Raw genomic sequence first — 21,438 nt, forward strand, 5'->3', positions numbered from 1 at the left:
TTGGGTGTTAGCACAGTATCCCACTAAGAGGTACTGAAACATGTACCATACTACCTTCTGTCTCCAGATCCTCAGTCCCTCTGAGTTTATCCCATGTTTCACAAAATTCTTCTTCAGCGCACCAAAACATTGTCCCCAATATAGAGATTCACATCCTGCCTCTATGCCTTAGTGGCGTTTTCCTATGCTCTGAAACCTGCAGACTGAGCCAATTTATTAGTAGAGATACTGGTTTATGGAGCACTTCCTTGAACATGCTACTGCCAGGCAATATTCCTCACCCCAACGCAATCTCTTTCCACTGACCTCTTGTGATGTTCAGATTCATCCCTGATGGGGAGATTGGCAGGGGAAAAAAGGCAGACTTGAGATGTGCTGCAATTAAGAAGTATTTATAGTGGCATTTTATACTAGGAAGAATATGCTTTAAAAAATTGAGGCTTGAAGGTATAGACAGGCACATTGTCACACTCAGCATAGAAAATGTCACAGGTGTTCTTACAAAATTATTCATAAGATTATGAGAGGCTTAAATATTGAATGACAGAGTATGAATGAACAAAAGAGTAACATTCATTTTTTCAACAAACATGTACAGGTATGGCACTAGGCTAGCGCTTAGAAACAATAAATAGGATATGATTCCTTACTTCAAGATGCCTATGTTCCAGTGGGAGAATCATAACTTTTATATTAACGTATGTTGTAATATGACTTGGAAAGCACTGTGATAGAGTTATGAATCCAGAAGCTGCTTATATTGTAGCAGCACTATTGTTTTAGCCCGAGGAAATGAACAATTTTGTATTATTTGCCTCCATCAGATTCAGTTGTGAATAGTAAGGAAACACCAACACTTCTAATGAGCCACTCCCTCAGGTCAACAAAAATGGGCCATCACATGGGGCTTATGTGTTGTACCACATTGCCATTAATAACTGGGGACAGAGTGGGAGGGATCAGAGACCAAAATACATAGTTAATAAAAAGGGGTAATCCAGAAAAATAAAATCCCATGAACAAATACACTTAAATGGTACAAAACCAGCTGTAGATCAAACATATATACAGGAAGTTCTAGGCTTTGCAATCAAACAAAGCTATGTAGAAGATAGGACATAATCTTCCCACATTTGGTAATGCTAGATGCCTGAGGGAACTCCAGCCATTCTCAGTGGTGTCTAACCATTGCCAGAGGAAATCTGGTGGTTACTGCAGGTTCTAAGAGGAATCCTGGCCAGGAGGCCATGGGCCTGGTTCTAATTCTGCTTCTGCTACTGATTTATTACCCAACACAAGTTACTTCCTCCTCTTGTGTGTAACTCAACAAGTACACACTAATTGAATCTTGTGCACAGAGGGGCTGTAAGTAAGAAGGAATTTTGAGCACTGCCTTCAAGGAGCTGACATTCTAGTGAGTACGACAGACAAGAAAGTAAAGAACTGCTCTACAGAGTGCTCAATGTAAAATGTGTTCCTGAGGCACAGAAATACTACTGAAAGCATATTTATTCTAGCTATGCCATAATCTGATAGGTAGAAAACACTTGAATTTTTATTTTAATAAAACATTGTGCTGATGAATGTTTTAAAAATACCAATACCAAGACTTTGATGTCTTTGGGCATGCATTTTCTTAGAACTCTAACAACATGTCTAAATGTATTCTAGTCCCTATACAGCAACACACCTTTTCTTCCCAGGGCACTTCTGTCCTTTGGTGAGCCATAACTCCGGAAGGTCTTTGAAGAGTGCCTAAGCCTGTTTACGGAGGGAAAAATCTTTTCCACTCTTCTTTTCTTGCCCATCTGCTCCCTTGCTTGCATATGCTCCATGCTCTACAAGGGCCCTCCATGCTCTACCTGATCTGCCCTGTGGCAGCATGGAAGATTCAGATTGGATCTATCCAGTGCTGGATCTCCCTGGTGTCCCTGGTAACAGCAAGACAACTAGAGTCTGAACCCTGTGAAGAACTAGACCCAAGTGCTTGGGCCTAGATGGATTCTGAACACTTCTGAAAGTCCTTGAAAATGGATTTCTAGAGAAGCTGACCGTATATCCCAGCCTACAAGAATTCTCTTACGTTCATGTTCAGTTTGACAGATAATCTACTTTCTTCCCAAGGATTAGCTCTCAAGGGTATATTCGAGGATTCACCATCTCACTTATCTAGATGCATATTCCTTGCTTTTCACAGTGAATTCTCAGTTGGTGGAGTTCCTTTTAGGATACACTATTTGGTGACTGTATAGGCATTAATGCCATGGATTTTGTTCTAAAAGTCTTAAGATGTTCAGTACTACTACATATGGTTTGAGCTACCACACAAGCAGGAATGTCTAGCAGGTTCTGCTTTTACTTTTCTTATTCACTCTATATCACAGAAACAGTGTTGCATTTTGAGCCAGAGAAGGGATGACATCAGACTGGCAGAATTTGGCACTGAATCACTGGTGACCTTAGACAAAGTATCTAAAGTGTTTAAGACTCAATTTCTCAACAATAAAATAGAAAAATCAAGAGAATTACAGGGAATAATTCAGTGGAGTCTTCTAGACAGTGTCTGGAACCTAATAAGTGTTTAATATTACCACTTGGGTATAAATAAATAAATATACAAATAAATACAGAATAAATCAATACATTATCTTTCTGCATCTGGAGGTTGGAGTCCTTATGGACATATAGTTCCATGAAAATATTATAGTGTGAAATTTTAATGCCTACCAGCATTTATACAGTCTTAATTTTGGAGTATGAGGTGGTAGAAATATTTGAAAACCAGAAATCAGAATTTGGGATATTTATTTTATTTTATTTATTTATCTATCTATCTATTTATTTATTTATTTATTTTGAGACGGAGTCTCCCTCTGTGCCCAGGCTGGAGTGCAGTGGCGTGATCTTGGCTCACTGCAAGCTCCGCCTCCTGGGTTCACGCCATTCTCCTGCCTCAGTCTCCCGAGTAGCTGGGACTACAGGTGCCCGCCACAAAGCCCGGCTAATTATTTTGTATTTTTAGTAGAGACGGGGTTTCACTGTGTTAGCCAGGATGGTCTCGATTTCCTGACCTCGTGATCCGTCCGTCTCGGCCTCCCAAAGTGCTGGGATTACAGGCATGAGCCACTGGGCCTGGGCCCAGGATATTGATTTATATAGCAGAACACCTTACCCACCTCTGCTTACCCATGGTGAGGAAGTAGAATCACTGTGAAACTAATGAATCCTCCACTTCAGGACCTGTAACTGTTATTGGACTGTTTCAAGACCTTAGGAGGAGCCTAGCAATTATGTATTAAATTGTAAAACCTTTGGACTCCTAAAGCCTAGATAAGCCTCTGCCTGGGTCTCACGACACTTCTCCTTAGTCTCTGACTGTGGCTATTTAAGGAAATTCATATCCTTTAGACACTAAGTACACTATGTTTTTTTTAAGAAACATGGCTCAAGTTTTAACTGACAACAAATCTTCTCCCACTGGAGTATATTCATTGAGTTCTGCAGTGACATTTGGAAATTTCCTCATTGAAGAGATCTTCAATAAAATACTTTATCAAATGTTTAAGAATATGCATCTCTTTGGTAACTTTTGTGCACTGATGTGCTAGTTTGAATGACACCCACCTGATGATTCATCATGGGAAAAATAGTATTTGCCATAACAACAGAGAGCATTCATGGTTTTATTAGAATTAAGTGAGCAAAAAGAAGACTAAAAATTTAATAACATTTTTTTCTGGAATGAGAAAAGATAATATAACCCCCAAAGACAGCTGTATGTATCTTCCCTCATTTTCATAAGAGAAATGGCAGTTGGGAAAGGCAAAACAAGAGGATTGGCAGAAACAACTATTCATTCTAAATACAGTGTAGCCAATGAAAAAATGTAAGCTTGTTAAAAAGAGTATGTATATTATTGTGTAGTTCTTAAGCTCACTAAAGAAACACGTTCCAAATTTGGAATATGTGTCTCAGGCTGTTTTCTGATTCCAGGCAATGAGACCATCTGACAAAATGACGTCAATTCTATTCCACACCGTTGAACTTATGTCCTACTTTAATCAGCTTGATATGAGTTTTGCAAGAAATAAAAGCAGTATGTTAATGAACTCAAGATGAGAGTGCTACAGTCAAAACATAAACCATTTTACAGTTAATGAAACTGGTGAAAATTTAAAGAGAAGCAGGGTATAGTTTAATACTGTCATTTTCAAAGTAAACATGTACTGTATCTTGTTTTTGAGAATTGTGTCTGAAATATTGCATTTTGAATGGAACTTAAGAGATAAAAAGAAGCTGCTGCCCTTTTCTTGGTCATAAAAATTGCATTTAGATAACAAACACATTTTGCGTAATCTTATCTATCATTGTCAGATGATGGAGATTCTAACTATCCAGTGAAGAATCATGGAATGGAGCATTAATTTACCTTTAAATCCATTACACAAATATTTGTATACATTTTCTCCATTTTTAGCATCCTCTTTGCACAAAGCTATTATATTGATAAAGTAGGTTTAGACTAAATGCCTTCAGTGTAGACTCTTAGGGTAAACACTTGGATTTAGATAATACCTTCAGCAAAAGGCCATTTATGGAGGACCTATTACTTGCCAAACACTTTAGGTATACATTTGCTTTTAATTCTTCCCAAAACTCTGAGATATTTGGTGTTATTCCATTTTATAAATGAGGAAATTGAGACTTAGATTATATAAATTATCAATGCTTACAGATTGTATGAAGTCTGGCTATAAATTCCAGTTTCTTTCATGGTAAAATGGGATAATACCACATATGGGCTGGGCACAGTGGCTCACGCCTGTAATCCCACTTTGGGAGGCCCAGGCAGGCGGATCACCTGAGTTCCAGATCAGCCTGACCAACGTGGAGAAACCCCGTCTCTACTAAAAATGCAAAATTAGCTGGGTGTGGTGTCGCATGCCTATAATCCCAGCTACTCAGGAGGCTGAGGCAGGAGAATTTCTTGAACCCAGGAGGCAGAGGTTCACAGCCTGAGCAACAAGAGTGAAACTCCGTCTTAAAAACAAAACAAAACAGCAACAACAACAACAACAAAAAACACATATCTCATAAAACTGTGGGGATACTTACAAGCTCATGTTTATTTATATAGTGCTAGCTTCATGTGGATTAAAAGCTTCCTCGATACATGGTTAGGCATGCAGGCTCTGAAGCCTGAGTACCTCAGTTTGAATTCTTAGCTTTACCTCTTAACCAAGTGAACTTGAGGTTATTCAGGTCTTTATATGTCAGTTTTCTCATCTGTAAAAAGGGGATAAAATAGTACTCACAAACATATTATTGTCATGAAGATTAAATGAGTTATAACATGTAAATAATTTTAAAAAGTGCCTTAGAACTTCATTCTTAAAGTTTAGCTATAATTAATATTCACACAGTCACTTGATTATTGGATCTATCATTAATTTTATGTTCCTCAATTTTTATTTTTAAGAAAATTTACAATAAAGTAAATGGATTACAGATCTACTCTGTTTGTGGGCCTGCAATGCATAGATGGAGAGCAAAATCTCACATTCCAAGGTATCTACCATTTATGTGGAGGTAGAGACTTAACACATTTACTTATAAATGAATAATTTAAAACTACTATATATTTTTTAGATAGTATGGACATCTTAAACAATTAATGATATAACACAGCAAAAATGTTATGATGGCTAGAAATTAAATGACAGACCCAAATGTATTTTTGACTTTTTAAATTCTGTTCAAATTTGAATGGGATTAAATTACATTTTCCTTTTTTCACAAAAATATGTATTCACCATGCTTTAAAATCAGGTGATTCAAAAGCCTTTAGGAATGATTGCAGTGTATTTCAATGAGGGAAAACACATAAAGCTATCACTGGGGATAATCACCAGCATTGGCGCTGACACTGGTTAGGTAGTGCCAACATATTTGGGTTTCCACACCATTTCCCACTAGGCTGGTAGTAAAGTAAGTGTTAAAGACATAGGGACCTAATATCTCTCTTTTGAAAACTTTCCCCAAATGTACGATTCCATCTTATGTGGATTCTAGCATGGTAAGTCTTGAGGGTTGGTTTTTTTTTTTTTTTTTAATCCAAGGACGGTAAAAAAAAAAGAAAATGTGAATTATAGCTTGGTAATTGTATGAGTTTATTTAATTATGTTTTAAAATGCTTTAAAGTCTTTAAATGGCCAATCAAAATTTGTGATTTTCCCATTTGTGAATCAGTATTCTATGTGACTGCAGAGGGCGGGGGATAATTTTGCATTGTTTGTTTGGGTTTTCCAGTTACAAGAGTTTAGTTTTTCTACTAATTTGATTTAATTTCTTTTTGTCTGTTGTATTTTCAGTTTAGCTAATGTTGCTGGTCCCTTCCTCTCTTCTACACAGAAATGCTAAAATATATAAGACCCTGAAACTAAGCCAGTCACTTCCTGATTCCTAGTTCTTTCCTAATTTTTTTTTCCTGTGCTGATGAATATTCTGGAAAAGGTAGACTAAATTAATTTCTTTCAAAGTTTTCTTTCATTTCCATCATCTGAGTGAAAACACTGTTATCTAAGGGCACTAACAATTTATTAGTGAACAAACCCACAGACATTTTCTTAGTCTCATTCTACTCAGCTTTCATGTATACCTTTAATAAATATTTGTAATCTCTGTACCATAATCCATGTATTTCACTAGTCACTGGAAGTGACTGAAATTGGTGAATAAGGTAGAATTGAGTCTGTTCATTTATGGAGTTTTGGAACAGTTAGGGGGGTGAAGTAAATGTTGGAGATCTATCTTAGGTAAGATGGTCATTTCTGAGGGGATTGTATTTGAGCTGAAAACTGAAAAATAAGAAAGAAACTGCCATTTGTTTTTGGAAAACTGCATCCCTGAAAAGGAACAGAAGAAATGGACCTTGAGGCACAAAGGAGTTACACATGTTGGAATAACTGCAAGAAGAAAACTTAGGGAGACATTTGTCTTCCTTGGCCTTGTTAAAACTTAACATTGGTTTAGTGACGCAGTACTCTGCTGATTCTCTGATCTTCTGATAATCTTTTCTTTAGTTCTTGTCTTCTGTGTAGGCATTTTCTTTCCAGGCAAGAGAAAGAATAAGTAGACCATAAATGCTTTGCTGGGAGCTTAATGACTCGAAAAGACCTGAGTTTTAAAAATTTGACGATGTGAGTATGAGGAAAAATTACATGTACAAGTTATATCTGGCTCTAGCAGTTGCAGACCTAACAGTCAAACATCTGCCACAGTCATTGGCACAGACTAAGTTTTCCATGCTCGCAGTTCAGTGTGCTAGTTGAAAGCCTGAATACTCAAGTGTGCTCCCTACAATCTCAGGCCCCATCCAAACCTACTGAATCAAAATATATGTTTTCACAAGATCACCAGGTGATTCAAATACACATTAAAATTTTAGAACCAGGAGGGTTTGGAGTCAAACTGGCTGAGGTTTAAAGCCCGGTCCTCCTCCTTATTACCTATGTGGCCTTGCCCAACTTAACCTCAGAATTTTAATCTATATCCCTTTGCTTTTGTTCCCAAAAGCACATGTTTACGATGCTTTGAAGTCAGGGATTTAAAAGCCTTTGAAAATGATTGTGATGGCTTTCAAAAGCACAGATAAAGGATATGTGTAGGTGCTGACAATGATCAGGTTTGTTGGAAGGATCAATAAAATAATGTGCATAAAGCTGTTAGCACATACTTTACAGTGGTTTCCAGTATATGCACAATACATGATAGTGAAGCTTCTCTTGGTTGCCAAACCAACTACAAATTAACCAACAATTTAATGACTTTAGATAGAGTTGGGTATGGTTAGAAGAGAACGGGCGGTAGTACTTATTATCTCCACTGTTGCGTAACCTGCTGGGAGACACATCATATGACACATACAATTATTTTCTTAATTCATTTTCCTAACGATGGCTCTAGCTGCATTTTCAGGGAAACCTTGTCAGGTATGTTCACATTGTTCTATTCACCAAACCTGGTAAAGCTAGAAGATTAAGGGAGTCAGATAAAATAGGAATTCAAATTCCTTCTAATTAAATTATTCTGGTTTTTAACCTGCTGAAGAATGAGAGCAAGACCAAGGTTGCTTGAAATGGTTTCTCTGCAGTTTCCAAATCTTTCTGGAATCATGAACGCCAGCAGATCCACATCATAAAAAGATGGGCCACTGGACACTAGTGAGAGGCTTCAAAGATGTCTCCATCTTTGCATAATCGTATGTTGTACAACAGAGCCTGGGAGATCACTGCATTAAAAAAAAACAAAAAACATAATAGTCTGATTCAAACCACAAAGTATTGAATACCCACAGTTCTAGGAACTCTGTTAGTTCCTGGGGAAAGAAAGGTGAATAAAAACAGGTACTCTACCTTTAAGAATTAATATTTCAATGTGGCAGTAAAGGCAGAAAAATTTGTTTAATGGACAAGCAGAGATTAACTACATGAGCTATTTTTCAGATATTGATGCCCATTTATTGTAATGCCCAAACCAAAAGCAGGTGGAACTTACATAAGCCAGGAAGTCACATACTGATTTCAGCATAAAGGAAGTTTAAATATTTTCTTTGGATACTATCAGTGATCTTTAAACATGTTAGTTGATTAAATGTTATTATTTAATGAAGTCAACCTTGATTCCATAATATACTTATTTTATGCCCTTCATAGCCTCTTTTAGACTCATCTTCAATGTCACTTATCATAGAAAGAATAGAAAGAATGTTTTTTTTAAATTTTTCTTCTAAAGTACATTGGATTTCTGACAAACCAATGAACTTGAAGAGTGCCAATATGTTTTTATATATAGGAATTTCCAGAGTGGACTATTGATTGCAGTCTAACACACAGCATTATTTACCTTGGCACCCAAAATACAATCTTCCCTTTTGAAAGTCAATTAGATTTGGAAAGAAAAATCAACCCAAAACATATATTGGTGAATAAAATGGTTATCAATCTAGACAGTCACATCTTGCATTAAAAAACTTCCAAAGTGACTATAAAATAATGAAGCTAACTTCACTGAGTAGCTTGTGAACTAATTCTGAAACATCTTTGAAGACAAATAAATATAATTGGCTTTTTAAAAGGGTGTTAATTTGACTGTGAAGGTACTCAGTTTTATATTTTGTACCATAAGTATTTATTAAGTCCTTTATCTAATTCATTCTTTCATCCAAACCCACTGTGTGGCAATCATGATCTAGTCTTTGGGATTGCAGCAGCACACACAACAAATTTTATGTACTCATAGAACTGAGCACATCTGGTGTTTGGAGATAGGTATTCAACAAATGCATGATTTGAAAAATGGTTATAATTGCTAAGATGAAAAACAAATCATGGTAAGAGGACAGAGGGTGATGCAGGACCTCTGTGATTAGATGGCATGGTGGAAGTGAATGAAGTAAAGTAGCTGGCTTTGTGGATATCTGGAGGAAGAGCCTTCCGGGTAAAGGTTATGGTAAGAACAAGGACCCTAGGCAGAAGTCCACTTGGCATGCATGAACAACAAAGCCTTTATGACTGGATTGAAGTGATAAAAGGGAAGTTATAAAGCTATAAGGAAATGAGGTCTGGGAGCTACCCTGGGGTTAGACAATGTGGTGTCTCATTTTGGATTCTTTTCGAGTGAAGTGAGAAATTACTGGAGGGATTTTAGAAGAGGAGTGACACGGTTTAACTTCTTTATATCTAACAGACTGTAGAGCAGTTATTCAAAACTTGGAGGGAGTCGGCATGGGAGGATCCATATAATTTCATGCTAAATTGTGCGCATGTCTGTTTGTGAAATGTGAAGGTGCACATTTGTTTTCCTGGAAGGCAAATTTTATTTCTTATACCACCTTGTCAGAAAGATCTGTGATCCCAACGAACTGCCGTTGTAAAGAAACAAGGACAAGCAATTTGAGGCAAGAAATGATGATTCCAACGAGGGAGGGAGTAACCATGGATATGCTGAAATGTAGTTGGTTCCAGGGTTTATTAGGACGTGATTAGTTTGTAGTCATCCCTAAGGTATGTATGCATCTATTTCCAATGTGGGTTTAAGTCCTTAACAATATTGAGTGACTTAAAGCAAAAGTTGGACTTGTGTCCCATCTTTGTAAGCTGTGTGATCTTAGCATCTCTCAGCATAAACTTGCTTATGTACAAACTGTATTTTTAAGGGGATCATAGGTAAGCTGTAGGTAAGTATGCTTTGTTGATAAAAGAACTTTTGAGTACAGTGCTTAAATGTAAAAGCACTGGAATCACAATCCCGAGAGCTTCATCATACTGCTTCCAATATTTACTAGGCGTGCAACATTTAGCAAGTCACATACACTCTCTGGCCTTTATTCCTTCAACTAAAATAGGAACACTAGTTTACCTCATAGGGATTTCTGGAGGAATGTAACAAAATAATTAATGCAAACTGTTTCTCACAGTGTGTGCCATATAGTAAGCACTGAATAAAGTCTTAGCACTTTATTAAATTGTTACCTATGATGATTTCATAATTTGGATAAAGCACCTCTAAGAGCTAACCAACAACAATGCCAAAGGAGTCTCTGTAATAAGAGGAGCCTACTATCATGAAATTAATACTGCCCTCTTTAGTTGAAGACGCTATTGCTTTTAGCAGAATATTCCTTTTGAGTTATTTGTTCAAGATAGAGAATTTCTGAGTTCCATTGTTATTGTCTGTGCAAAACCATCAGCTTAGGATAGGTGGGGACACTTAAAGGTATAGAAAAATAAATTGGTTAGAAACATGAACAATTTCATTATACCTGGAAAGTGCATGGGCCATTTTCATCTATGTCTCTTGTTACTAGACATTAGATGCCTTGAATTACTAGAGATATTTTTCAAGGACAATTTGAGACTACCCAAATGTTTTCAGACAAATTTCTTCCATAAATCAATGTTTACACCAATCTTTCTAATTTTAGCCAAACTAAAAATTACAAATAGGGATGTTATTGTGATTTTAGGTCCATGTTCTGATACTTAATATGCATTATAGTGTTCTCTGTATATACTTACTGATTTTCTGACAGACAACTCAATCTTTTGTTAATAAAAGCACAATGATTACAAGAGAGAGATCAGGACTTACCCTCCCCCCCCAACAATTAATGCCTTGACTTTATGAAACTGAAGGTATACTTAGGAAATGTTCATCAAAATTCTATTTGTTAAAACACTTTGAGAGACATGCTTGGTGTCAGCGCAATATTATGGATGTATGCAGTATTTGAGAAGACGTTCAATTAAGCACTTTGGGGACCTTCTGGCAAAAGCTATATATAGGCCAGTTATGACCAGTTTTGAACATCACTTTGTGTTTTCACTTGGTTAAGTATAGCATAGCCACGCATGGTACTCCTCCATGAGACAAATGAACAGAAGGACCATGTTCCAAAGAGAGCAGCAATCTGTTGCTGTTAGCTTTAAAGGATTCTTCCCCAGCACTTGAGAGCTGGGATTTGCAGGCCAACTTTTGATTACTTTTTCCATCCCTTGAAGTGAAATTTTTTTTAAAAAAGGTTGATTACTGCCGTTTATTGAACTCTTAATATTTTCTAGATGTCTTACATACAATTACATATAATATGAAAATCTTGTAAGGTAGTTTGTGTTATTAGCATCTTCAGATGAGGAAACTGAAGCACTAGGAGATTGAATATTTAAAGTTTCACAGGTAATAGGAAAAACTAGAGTTCAAGTATAGTTTTGAATGATTCCATCTCTCTGCTTGATAATACACCATACTATATTTTTTTACAACAAGGTGGGTGAGCAGTGGATGATTCTACATATCATACGTCAGGAAGTTTGGATGTTGACCTTTGGATTTGAGACTAAAACTAAATTCATTGCTGCATGTGACTGATTTCATGTTAGCTGTGATCTTTAACTCCATGGTAGGGTTGTGGTGCAAACAATCTTACAAGAAGCAGTCGTCTTGGGTCCTATTAGAAATTTACTCGGAAGGAAGGAAAAGGACTAAGAGAAGGAAGGTCACCTTTTTCTGGGAGAACCAGAAGAATTTTCCAGTGGCCTTTTTGCCTGTGAATAATATTGTGAGGTGTATCCAGTAGCAACATTGAAGGATTTCAGTTAACTTTTGTGTTTGAAAGACTGTCCATTTTCATAAAAACGCAGAGATGAGCATTGAGAAAATAACTACTTGGCAAAGGAAAACCAAAATGATATTTTTCTGAATGTCAGATGCAAGCAGAACATTCTTTGAGGCACAATAGAAGTAAATAAAATTAAAGATACATTTATTGCCTATTTTAGAGGAGTGAAATCAGGTATAGTAGGCTGTGGGAAGGTCTGTTGTACTTAGGAGGTAATAAAAAGTGAAACACATAACCATGGTATAGCAAAGTAATCATTTTGTAGATAAAAAAAGGGGACCCCTGAGTCCTGACCTATTTTGCAGCTACTCCGCCTAAAAGATATAATATTCAAATACCTTACGTATGTGGCAATCTCTGATCTCATTAACCCCTCCTTGAATGTGGACTCTTGAGGCTATAAAATTCAGGCGTATTGCTGTGAAGGTTGAGGTGGACAGCCTGGGAGCCATGCCATCTGTATCACCAAGTTTTTCAGGTTGAGAAGCAAAGCTAAGGCAATGTAATCTCAGCACAATACAACGTATCATTTTTCTCTGACTCTTGATCCTGGATTGGCTTCTGTAGTCTAACCCAGCTCATGGCGGTACAACCTAAGGTGTTAACAGGAAATCAATTAACTTGGAAAAAGGACGGAACTGAGCAGGGCTTGACATTAGTTGAGTGTACTGCTCAAAGAAGTCCTATCACTTGAGTGCATCTTTTAGAGTGAGGCAAAACAAGGTGAGATGGAGCAGCACAGTTTTACTGTTTTTTGGGAGAATCCAATCATTTCCCCATCCATCCATTTATTCATTCATTCATTTCAACACAATATTACATGTTAGAAACATACCAGTTCTTAAGGGAATGGAGAAATGTATCAAATAGAGCCTTTGTCCTGGATAATCTGGTAATATAGTTGAGACATAACACATACAAGAAAGTTCAAAGGTCATTGGGTGTTACGGTTATGAGATAACTAATGAATAAAATGTTGGCTGTTTTGGCAGACTGGCAGAGTTACAGAGAGAAAGAATGATTTCCTTCAATGTTGTTCTGATGTCCGGAAATGGAAACAAAAGAAGCAGATTATTAGAGTGACCAGATGTGGCCACTAGCCTTTAGAGGTGGTAAAAGATTTTAATTTACAGTGGGAATCACTTTACAATAGCCAATCATGACATTCTGAGTGAACAGGACTCAAATGTAGATGAATTAGGAAGAGACCAAGAACTGGAGTAACAAAGTGAAGAACTTCCAGTTGAGGGCTTGTGGAGGACTAACTGGGTGAAGAGGTTAAAGCAATAAAGCAAGTAGTCCAAGTATGAACTTTCCAACATGTTTTTCACATGAAAGAAGCTGGAGGTCAATGAAACTAAGCAGTCTATGGTATTATCTATTTGAATATGGAAGCCACTGACCTCAAGGCAGAATAGAACCAAAAAGCAAAACTGAGTTATGTGAGTTGTATAGGAAGGTAGCCATGAGTTCATGTGGATGTAAGGCAACACTAGCGGGGATTGAGAGGTGATATTGACAGATGTAGAAAGAGGGGAGTAATTTAATAGCTTGGAATTAACAATTGGGAAGGAAAAGAAGGTATTTATATGATACTCCATGTGAAGAGTTTGGTAGAATGTGGAAACGTGGGAACTCCATGGAAGAAATGAATAAATAGGTCATGCTTTTAAAGGAGTAGCAGGTCACAGGTCCAGAAGACAGAAGAGTGCTGGCTATCTTAAATTAAGCATGGAAGTACCAAATATGAATCAAGAAAGGAGAACTAAGTTTAAAAATAAATGTGCTAAACCAGTAAATATGTATTTATATGAGTGGTGGAATATATATATGTATATATATATATATGCATACACACATACAGATAAGATGGTATATAATCAATTCATATATATGTGGTGGAAGAGGTGACAATATATCATCTTATCTATCTATACCACTCTCTTAAATATTGGCAGTTCTCTCACCACCTCAGATACCCCTGAAATGCTTGTGAGTCATAGAGATGTCGGTGAAACAGGACATTGCTATTACCTCACTCTTTAATATCTCATCATGTGTTTTTCTCCTTAAATGAAACACCCTACTGAATGAACTACAATCATCACTGTAACCTGAACTTTGACAAATAAGTTAATATACCTACCAGTAACAGTAGCATTGGTCCACTTGCAAGAATAATAAATACACAGGAAATCTGTAATTTTTACAGCTAAAGAAAGAGCCCGAATAAATGAATAAATAAACAATTGGCATATGGGAATCTTCAAATGTGGCTAAAAATTCTATTTCCTTTGGAATTTATGTGTCTGGCTTGCTTTGTGTGTTGAGGTTTAGCTTGTAAAAGCACTATATAAAAATCTCCGAACTGTTATAATAGAGTTTTCTCTGTTATAACACTGACAAAGAGGCTTATTCTTAAGTATGTAATTAAATTTTTTTAACTATTAAAGCAACTCATTACCTTGCTTTAATTGCCATTATTTAGTCACCCTTTTTTTGTCTGATTTGAACTTTGTCAGCAGAGAGATTGTGGATGAGAAGTAAGTTAACATTTTGCATCAACCTTGGTATTATGTACAAAGGGTAACAGAAAATCTCTGAGAGAAGGACCAGAATAATTACAACAAAATTCCACAATAAATCTATTCACTGTGCTGTGGAATAAGATTTTTATCTTCTGAGTCAAATAATATTCCCTATGCACATAAAAAGCAAAATCTCTTCTTTTCTAAATATCAAGGAAGATCTACCACTTGGTAAGCATGAGATTCTCATGGGTCATCTGCTCATCAATTAAAAAATAAAATATTTTTTACTCTTTGGTTGAAAATCTGAATGTCATACCTTGTTTTCTGCAGTGTGAAACCATGAATCTCTACTGCATCATATTATCCTGAATTTAAAAGGCATCACATTAGTAGTAATCAATAGTATACCAGGTTTTCACTTCCCCCAAAATACCCAGAAATTTCTCTCATGATTTTCTGAGATATCCCAGGAAATGGCTCTCATGCTGTCAAGAACAAATCCTTTTAACCTCCAACAGGGCAAGGTCACCCACTTTTAGGTACAAAGTTATCAGTGCCTCTAGTCATAGGATCTAAGCAAAAACAGGGGATCAGATTATGCCTTCTGTATTTCCAAGATCTGTGTCTGTGTTAAGTTGCTGCTCTGGTTGGAGCCACAACACTACACCATACTGCAGGAAAAGACTAGAACATTGGCCATCCAAACACGGTTGGATCCCTTAACTAAGTATCATTGAGCAAGACATGAATATAGCCACTTCTTGCTAGAAGTTTGGGGCTGAATCTTCCAAAAACCTGCTCCATTATGAGGTGATTACAACCCATGACGCTTGCAGGAAAATTCTCCTGGGGAAGATGATTTAATGAGCAAAATTTAGCAAACACACAGATAAAACAAATGTCATTAAATCTTGCCTTTGAGGAAATAGTAATCAGAATCCTAATCATTACAACAATAGCAGCTATTTATGAGCACAAATTATGCACCAGGTATGGTGCTAAATGCTTTGCAATTATTTGTCATTATTGCCCTTAGAACCCTATGCGATAGGCACTACTATTTTTGTCCTCTTATGGATGAGAAAAGTGAAAGAAGATTAAATAATTACATGAGCAAAAAGGTACTAAATGATGGAACCAGAATTAGAACTCAGGTATCCAACCCCAGTGTCTACATTCTTTGTCACTTCGCTCTATTGCAATCTGAAAGGACTTTGGTTTACATATAATTAACATTTCCAAACAGATTAAAGAGTAAAAAGCATAAGTAGAGTAATCAAAACTATTTAAGTGGTTGTAAAATGAACCCATTAAAATATGTAAATTAAAAATATGGCAATTAAAATAGAAGTTCAAATGATGAGCCAACTGGAATAACGGATATAACTGAAGCCTGAACTAAAACAAACATTAAGTTGAAGAAATGCCTAGGATTCAGTTCGAAAAAGGAAAAAGATAGATATTATTAGACATATTAAGAAACATAAATGAACTCATCCAGAAGCTCCAATATAAGACTAGTAGGAGCTATAAAAGGAAAGTATAGAGAAAATGGTGATAAGCCAATATTTGGAGATATGATAGCCGAGATCTTACCAGAATTAATAAAGTATCTGAGTCTTTAATTTGAATACAATATCCCAGAGTGCTGACCAGGCTTTTAAAAAAGTCATCCAAAGCCCCATACCAAGGCAAGTTATAATGAAATCAAGTACAGGATCAATAATAGAGAGAACATTCTAAAGTACAATAGAAAGAATGCATTTTTTTATTATTGTTAATCTTAATTCAAAAGATAGTGAAAATGAACTGCCGAAGTTCTCTGTAAAAATATCTTAGAAGGTAGAATTCTACCACCTGTCAAAGCTTCATTCATTAATCCAAATCAAGTAAAGACATTTTCTCATGTATTAAATGAAATTATAATTGTGCTTGGCAGTAAATACCTTTGAAAACTATTAGCTATTATTGCAACAGCTATTAACTCCCATTCAAAACTATACAGGACTTAGTACTACATTTAGAAAGACATTAGAAAGTACAAAATGAGATAAATATTTTAAAATGTAAAGAAATTTGGTAACAAATTTATAAGTGTTAAGTTGATTCAAAGTTAATTTAGAAAGCATCCAAATAACTAAGTCTTTGGAGGTTTGCCTTCTCTTCAGCAGAAACAGTATCAGCAAATTAATTACTTTCCGTTTCACAGGAAACTCAGCATTATTTTTGTCTTGTGATGTGAATGCCTTGTGATATTTTTATTTTTAACATTAATGTTTTTATCAGAAATATTTTTCTCATTGAAGCATATAACATTTTAATGTGTTGCCTCTGTCTTAATATGACTCATTACATTGAAGAATAAATATTTCCACCAAAGTAAGTCAATGGGAAACAGAGTGTGCACTGTAGAAATTTACCTTGGAATAGATTTTTCTGGAATGATTGATTCTCTTCCACTATGTGAATGGGATCTGTGATTACAAAAATATTTGAGCATCCTCTGTATCAGGGTGTTTCTTGTTGCATAAGAAGTTTTAGACAATTAAAAAAAAAAAAAGATTGTGCCTTGTGCCTTGTGCCTGTGCTGCTGTGCTACTATTTTGTATATCTGTTCAAAGAGATTGACATCCTCTTAATTTTTTTCTTTTTTGAGACTGGGTTTGACTATGTTGCCCAGGCTAGTCTGGAACTCTCTAGCTCAAGCAATCCTACTGCCTCGGCCTCCTAAATAGCATAATCTTATCTTAATAGATAAATATTAAAGTCCTAGCAATAGTAATTTGGAGTCTAGGCTTACTTGATTTCAATGTTAATTTTAATTTCACTAATAGAGTTAAGAAAGGGAAGAAAACCAGAAAATAGAGTAAAGGCACAGGTTAGTGAGCATTTGAGCATCTCTTCCCAAATTTGTCCTCACAGATGCTGAAGGTCAGGAGAGGAAGATTTCTCCATCACTATTTCAGATCCTGAAGTAATTGAGATATGGTCCTATTTAGCACCATGCCTATCTAACTGAGCATTGTTGTCTACTTTCTTTAAAACATACTATATAGGAAAATTATTTTGCTATTATTTTATTCTGTGTCTTCAAAGACATTGAAAGCAAGTAAAATATATATGCTGGTAAAAGTAAATGACTTAAAAGTATGGTCCATTTGGGTTGGCTCCAAGTCTTTGCTATTGTGAACAGTGCTGCAATAAACATACGTGTGCATGTGTCTTCACAGTAGAATGACTTATAATCCTTTGGGTATATAACCAGTAATGGGATTGCTGGTTCAAATGGTATTTCTGGTTCTAGATCCTTGAGGAATCGCCACACTGTCTTCCACAATGTTTGAACTATGCCCATCAATGATAGACTGGATAAAGAAAATGTGGTACATATACACCATGGAATACTATGCAGCTATAAAAAAGATGAGTTCATGTCCTTTGCAGGGACATGGATGAAGCTGGAAACCATCATTCTCAGCAAACTAACACAAGAACAGAAAACCAAGCATCAATGTGAGAGTTGAACAATGACAGCACATGGACACAGGGAGGGGAACATCACACACTGGGGCCTGTCAGGGGGTGACGGGCTAGGGGACAGATAACATTAGGAGAAATACCTAATATAGATGACGGGTTGATGGGTGCAGCAAACCACCATGGCACATGTATACCTATGTAACAAACCTGCATGTTCTGCACATGTATCCCAGAACTTAAAGTATGTATAAAAAAAGTATGGCCCATTATTTTTATAGCCATGCTGTAGTAACATGTTACATTTCTTGCCAATAAGGATGGAGATAAAAACAGAACATGAAATTGGAACCTGGAACAAAGTGACTCATTACACTGTATTTTCTCTACATTCAACCATAAATGCTACGTTCAACCATCGTTCCTAATTTTCTTAAGCTTCTTAGCAGGAAATAAAGCTCTTGGCATCTCATTTGGCATGTGTATTTCTAGATAAAAGAAAGAAGGCTGATCTTCAAAGACTCTCTATCTTTTCTAAAAATGGCATTCCTCATTGCCCTTTTTATATGGGGTGAATAAAAATGACCTTTGTATTTTCAGCACATACAGCTTCTTTGGTACAGAATTATCCTGTGACACAAAAGACCAAAGTACATAATACTTGAAAATAATGAGCAATAACAGTTTCCTCCACCAAGATAATGGCTTTACTCTTCTTTAGCTCCATTAATCCAGTGACAAAAATCTCAGCACATAGAAAAGAATGAAATTCCTCTTCATTGTCCAGTTTGAACAAACCTGGAGAGATTCTAAGAGACAGGAGCAGATATCATCAAAGGTAATCCAAAGGATTCTATAAGGACCATGAAAGAGCCTTCCATTTAATCTTGAAAGTAGCAGAACCTCCTCAGGAAGTGGAACAACACATTAAAGAGATAGACTCTTAACCCAGAGAGCAATTTCTAAGAATAGAAATAGTTCCCATTCATTGAGTGTTTATTAGATGACAGGCACTTTGCTACTCATCCCAAATGCATTTTCTCATTTAATGATCTCAATGAGTATGCCTTTTTGGTACTATGATGATGATATTGAAGAAACTGTGGCATACACTGGTGATTGTGCCCAAGGTCTTATAACTGACATATTGGAAAGTTAGGTAATCATATCCAAAGACTGGCTTCCACCAACATCCATCCTTTTAATCTTAGTTCTATAGCAACATGGAGTTATAATATACATCCTAATCCATTTAATCAGCCTCACACTCGGAACCCAAATCCCTTTTTGCAGCATTCCAGACATGTGCCTGTACTAGCCTAAACAGAGTTTAACAAACATTCCTAGTGATGGAGAGGTTGGAATGAGAGAAAAAAACAAACAAAAACATGGAAAAAAAAACAACACTGTCTCATTTCACACACAATAGTTCTCATAGGAATTTGAAAGATGGATATCATTACAGCCATTTTATAAATGAGGGAACTGAGGCTCAGAGAAGTTGAGGAGTCAGTTTTAGGTCATTCTACCAAAAATAATGGAACTGGTTCATTTGATTCCAAAGCTGAAGCTCTTTCTTTTTTACTGAGGAGACACTAGTAACAAGGCATTGGTTACATTTTTGAATAGTTATGCAGCAAAATTTCTTTAGATTGAATCTTTTTCACATTAGGGTCACTAAGGTAAGCAAGTAGAACTAACATATTCTTTGAAGCTTCCACATGTTCGTCATTAATCTGCTGGAAGCAACACAGTGTAAGTCTAAGCTTTCTTTGAAATGATAGACTTTCAAATCTTTCAGGTGAGTTATATTTCTCTACTAGCTAGGCTCTTTTTCAGGCCCCTCTTCTCTAGTTCTGCCCACATTTACCCCCAGGTTTCTCAAATATTACTTAAAACTATAGTTATTTTATTCTTATATTATTTAACACAAGCAACTATATTCCATCTGATCTGTGGCTTTGAAGATAAAAAGGTCTAAGAGAGACGATCTTCAGCGCTTCGTTACCTCTGCTGCATATGGACAGAGTTCCAAGTACTTTGCCACTTCAATTGTGTTCTCAGTGTCCTCTGCATTGTCAATGATGTTCTTAAAATGTGTTATCCAGGACTGAGAAAACAGTACATGAGACCTGACCTTGTGCTCAACTTATATTTCCATTAAAATAGTGGTTGAATCTGTAGGCCATGAAATCAGATGACTGGTTTCAAATTCAGGCTCAGTCATTTTCCAACTATCTGATCTTAAGCAAGTTATTTGTTACTGCCTCAGTTTCTTCATTTTAGAAGGAATAAAATGTGACTATCTATCTTAAGAAATCATTGCGGTGATTATATGTCACCACCACATGGACCCATCTGTTCCGGTTTGTACTTGGAGCCTTTCCTTCTGTGCCATTATGATGAATGAATGGTCCAAGGCTAAGCTTCCATTTTTGGCTTCTTTTGTTAATTCTGCCTTTTCTTCGTAACTCTAAATGTTGAAATACTTCTCCTTTTTCTTGACATTGGACCTCATCTCCATTTTACCTATGCTCTCTTCCTTGGTGAAATAATACAGTCACCAAGGCCATTATATACTAATTACTCCAAATCTAGATCTCCCTCTTAGACCTCAAACTTCTGCAGTTGCCAATCAACCTCTCCACTTACATGTCTACAGGCATTTCAAAAATAACATTTCCAAAACAGAGATCTTTAGTTTATCTCCAGAAGTATTTTGTCTACAGTTTTCCTCAAATCTGTTCTTTCAGTTCCTTGGGTCAAAAACCTTATAAACATACTGACTACTCTATTTTTTTCACAACCCCCATCTAAACTATGAGCAAATCAATCAGTGCACTAATTTCTACCTCTCTCAATAACTGTGTCTTTCTATAATGTGTTAATTATCTTTGTTTTCATAAGTTCTAAATCATGCTTGCCTTAACCATTCTAGATGAAATGCAATTCTCCTTACCTATCAGATATAAGTGGAATAGTTCTGTTTTCTGACTCTGCTCGTTCATAATACACCACCTGAACTAAGTAATGGGTATAACATACACAAATACATTTGGACTCTTCAATATGGTCCCATTGAGGAGGCACAAAAGAATTCATTTGTGTGCTCCCTTTGCTAAAGATATTTTCAACTTTCATTTAGAAATGGATTTATGGTTATTTTATGAACAATACAAGAAAAAATAGTTGTGTATAAGTTATGCACCTAATTTTTGACTAAAAATGTTGTTCATTAATTTATTTTTCTAC

The 21,438-nt window shown here is 36.1% G+C and overlaps 1 protein-coding gene and 1 long non-coding RNA gene across 2 annotated transcripts in view; one reads left to right on the forward strand and one right to left on the reverse strand.

Moving 5' to 3' along the window:
* Positions 1–21,438, reverse strand: part of GABRB1 (gamma-aminobutyric acid type A receptor beta1 subunit) — a 403,876-nt gene that overhangs the window by 231,272 nt on the left and 151,166 nt on the right. The gene's annotated exons all lie outside the window — the stretch shown is intronic.
* Positions 5,302–20,487, forward strand: LOC115831745. The gene is made up of 3 exons (XR_004027229.1): positions 5,302–7,199; positions 11,996–11,997; positions 20,473–20,487. It is a non-coding gene; the product is annotated as an uncharacterized LOC115831745 (long non-coding RNA).

This window comes from Nomascus leucogenys, chromosome 20, assembly GCF_006542625.1.
Source record: "Nomascus leucogenys isolate Asia chromosome 20, Asia_NLE_v1, whole genome shotgun sequence".
NCBI lineage: Eukaryota > Metazoa > Chordata > Mammalia > Primates > Hylobatidae > Nomascus > Nomascus leucogenys.